Source organism: Mus pahari, chromosome 4 (assembly GCF_900095145.1).
Source record: "Mus pahari chromosome 4, PAHARI_EIJ_v1.1, whole genome shotgun sequence".
Lineage (NCBI taxonomy): Eukaryota > Metazoa > Chordata > Mammalia > Rodentia > Muridae > Mus > Mus pahari.
In genome coordinates this window covers 16,944,347-16,948,853 of record NC_034593.1, presented here as the reverse complement: position 1 = coordinate 16,948,853, position 4,507 = coordinate 16,944,347, and positions in this window count along the sequence as shown.

The window sequence follows — 4,507 nt, the reverse complement described above, 5'->3', positions numbered from 1 at the left end:
TTAGGGGAAATGGGACTGTTTAGGTCATTAATCTGATCCTGATTTAAGTTAGGTACCTCGTATCTGTCTAGGAATTTGTCCATTTCATCCAGGTTTTCCAGTTTTGTTGAGTATAGCCTTTTGTAGTAGGATCTGATGATGGTTTTGATTTCCTCAGGGTCCGTTGTTATGTCTCCTTTTTCATTTCTGATTTTGTTAATTAGAATACTGTCCCTGTGTCCTCTAGTTTGTCTGGCTAAGCGTTTATCTATTTTGTTGATTTTTTTCAAAGAATCAGCTCCTGGTTTTCTTGATTCTTTGAATAGTTCTTTTTGTTTCCACTTTGTTGATTTTAGCCCTGAGTTTGATTATTTCCTGCCATCTACTTCTCTTGCGTGAATTAGCTTCCTTTAGTTCTAGGGCTTCTAGGTGTGCTGTCAGGCTGCTAGTATATGCTCTCTATAGTTTATTTTTGAGGCACTCAGGGCTATGAGTTTTCCTCTTAGGACTGCCTTCATTGTGTCCCATAAGTTTGGGTATGTTGTGGCTTCATTTTCATTAAACTCTAAAAAAGTCTTTAATTTCTTTCTTTATTTCATCCTTGACCACGAATTATTAAGTAGAATGTTGTTGAGTTTCCACATGAGTGTTGTCTTTCTATTATTTATGCTGTTATTGAAGATCAGCCTTAGTCCATGGTGATCTGATAGGATGCATGGGATAATTTCAATATTTTTGTATCTGTGGAGGGCTGTTTTGTGACCAATTATATTGTCAATTTTGGAGGAGTTACCATGTGGTGGTGAGAAGAAGGTATATGCTTTTGTTTTAGGATAAAATGTTCTATTAAACCCATTTTGTTTTAGGATAAAATGTTTATTAAATCCATTTGTTTCATAACTTCTATTAGTGTCCATGTGTCTCTGTTTAGTTTCTGTTTCCAGGATCTGTCCATTGGTGAGCATGGGATGTTGAAGTTTCCCACTATTATTCTGTGAGGTGCAATGTCTGCTTTGGGAATTACTAAAGTTTCTTTAATGAATGTGGTTGCTCTTGTATTTGGAGCATAGATATTCAGAATTGAAAGTTCCTCTTGGCAGCCACAGCCACACCCACTTCCCACATGTGCCCATGTTCTCTATGGAATCTTCTGCACCTGAGATTCTCTCTTCCATCTCTTGTATTCTGTTGCTGATGCTCACATCTATGGTTCCTGATTTCTTTCCTAGGATTTCTATCTCCAGGGTTTCTCCCTTTGTGATTTCTTTATTGTTTCTACTTTCATCGTTAGGTATGTTGGGGTATCCAAGACTGGCTGAAGTTGGAGTGCTGGGTTCTGATGATGGTGAGTGGTCTTGGTTTCTGTTAGTAAGATTCTTATGTCTGCCTTTCACCATTTGGTAATCTCTCGAGGTAGTTGTTATAGTTGTCTCTGGTTGGCACTTGTTCCTCCTGTGATTCTGTTAGCCTCTGTCAGCAGTCCTGGGAGTCCAGCTCTGAGTCTCAGTGGTCAGCGTACTCTCCGCAGGCAAGCTCTCCTCTTGCAGGGAAGGTGCACAGAGTTCTGGCATTCAGACCTGCCTCCTGGCTGAAGATGTAGTTCTGAAATGCGGCCTGTCCCAGAAGTTGTGTCACCTCTGCAGTTTGCACACTCACCTGTAAAGACTAGTCTCTGAGGGACCCTGGACACAATATGGCTCTCTCACCTGTTCTGGAGGACAGAGCCCTCCCGGGTGGCCACCTTTCCTCTGTCAGGGAAGGAGCCCGGATGTCTGGAGCCCAAAACGGGGTCTGTCCCAGAAGCTGTGTAGCTTCTGCAGTCTGCACTCTCACCTGCTCAGACTGGAGCCTGGGCGACCAGGAGCATAGATGTCTCTCTCACCAGCTCCAGCAGTGAGAGCCCTCCAGGGCGGACACTGCTCATCTGGTAGGGAAGGTGCCTGGAAAATTGGGCCTGTCCCAGAAGCTGTGTCACTTCTGCCATCCACACTCTCACCAGTGTGGACTGGAGCCTGTGCCTTTCCTCTATTTTTAAAAGACAGTTACTAGTTAGTTGTCATCATGTGAGGGCAGGCTGACTCCTAAATTGATATTAGCCTGTTCAATTAGTGCAGACACTTAGCTTTTAAATAAAATATTAGGTAATGGATGTACCAGGAACAAACTAAAAACGATGCAAGCTTTTCTTACTGATCTCAGTTTTATCCTCTAGTGTCTCCCACTGAAAGAAAGTCATGACCACATGACCCAGCACTGTGGGGCCAGAACTGGGCTTTGCTGTTCATGGCTCCAAATTGTTCCCCTAAGTAAACTGAATTACCCCGCAAGCTGGTCTCATCACTGAAGGTTGTACAAGAGCTTCATGTACCTTTTTAAAAGGCAGGAAGTGCCACGTAGCCTTTCAAAGTGCTAACAGCCTGCTTCCTACAGCCATCTGTGTTGGCAGGCCCTGAGAAGCTGAGCAGGGCAGACCTGGGGGTGGGGCCTGGGGGGTGGGAACTGGTGAAGGCAAGTTCTGTCCTCATGGGAGCCAAACCCAGTCCAAAGAGATTTCCATCTCATGCTTTCCTTCCTTTGCCTGTGTTGATACATTTCTTTCTGAAAGCAGCCAGAGATTTTAATGGGTGTTTTTATAGAGCGAGTTCCTGACCCCTCCCGGTTCAACACTAGGGAGCTTTAAACAGAATGGAAAATGAACACAAACAGGAATGTGTTGGGAAGAGGCAGGAGGGAAGACTTCTGTGGCTCCCTGCGCCAGTACAAATGCCTGCTTAATTAGAAAAATCAATCTTGGCTGTCCAGGTGACAGATAGGAATCCTCTGTTGCAGGTGAGAAAGAGGAGTCCAGTCATGGTGAGATAATTTTTTCCCATTACTAAAGGCAGCCTAATGTATGTCTCTAAGCAGTTTGGCATGAAGAACTTGTTAAAAACCACCACATTCCTCCTCTCCTTAATTGAATCTTGGTGAAGCGGGGGAGGGAGAACGGGGCAGCTTGCATTAAAAAAAAAAAAAAAAAAAAAAAAAAAACTCTTTAAAGATACCCAAGTTCTGAGAGACGATTTCATAACTGTTATCAAAGGAAGGGCAGTGTCTTGATAAGGAACAGAATGGAAACTGTCTGTCCATGCTTATAGAACACTAACTTGAGAGATTTTGCCTTGCTAGAGAAAATGACTGAAGATGCTGAGGCATCTGCTTTCTGTGACAGACTGAAGGGCTAGGATTCTCTCTGGTTGGATAAGGAAACAGCAGCCCATAGGGCTGGTGCACTGGCACTCCCCCCCTATCCTCTGTCCCCACCCTCACCCCCGAGAGTGTGCTTGCAGGGTGAAGGACAACCTTGGATGTCCTTCTTCTGGTGCCTTCTGCTTTTTGCTTGAGATGGGAGCACTCATCTGTCTAGTACTTTTCCAAGTAGGCCAGACTCATTGTTCAGTGAGCTGGGTATCTACCTTCCGCTCCATCTCCTTTCACCATTCACTGCTGAGGTAGAAAATGTACACTCTACACCCATTTTATATGGTTTTTCTTATATGGGTTCTGGGGATGTGTTTTTGCCAATTGATTCTGGGATTTCAGAGTTTAGCCTGATCCCAGCTGCATGTATAGTGATTCTAAGAGCGAAGGAGTAAAGTTGTCTCTCCCCTAGGTCTTTCTGTATGTCCCAGACACCTCGTGGATTCTTTAAAGGGGGCTATGATGGGACCTGAGCTAGCCGTTTTCTTTCCTATTACAGTGTGGGTTTCTGTGACAGCCTTGGATCTCTTTGCGTTCTCGGTTTAAGTTCCATCCAAGACACAAGGTTCACAGCACATGGCAGTGTGGAACCGAACTTTCCTGCTTCTGGTCTGATTTGCCTCCAGTCTGAAATGTAAAACATCTGTTTCAGCTGCAGCTCCATGTCTGTTCTCTTGGTTGTATTTCTTTCTTTCTTGGACTTCTATAATCCTGCCTTTGTAGCTTTTTCTCTCAGGGTGGTTTCTACTGAGGTTTCTTTCTGAGAGAAAATGGCCCTAATAAATGTCCAATGCAAAACTATCCTTTGAAGAAATTTAGAAAGCTCCTTGGCTTTAAAAAGAACAAATAAAAACAAAAGCAGGAAACAAGCTGACCAATGGTTTGCAAATAGCCTACCCTCATTGCTTAGAAGGTCTTTCCATGGATTTTTTTGTTTCTTTCCCTTCAGTATATCACTTATTCACTGTGATTCCAGACCTTCCCTCAACCTACACTAGTTAATATACTTGAGCTAAAAAAAAAAAAAATGTTCTCTGGTTTCATTGAAATCTTGCTAGTCAGTTGTCACATGGATATTCACATGTGGATTCCATCTGTGGTGTTGAATCATTTCTGAAGAGCCCACAGCTGAGATGGAGCTCATTCATGAAGTGAAGCCTGTGTTCTTTATCCCTTTTTATTTTAGGAAGCCAATGTGTGGGGAGCCGCCCTCACATTCGCCATTACAAGATAGCGCTGATGTCCTGCGCTCTAACATACAAACAAGGCAGCTGCGCATGTGCTGGGT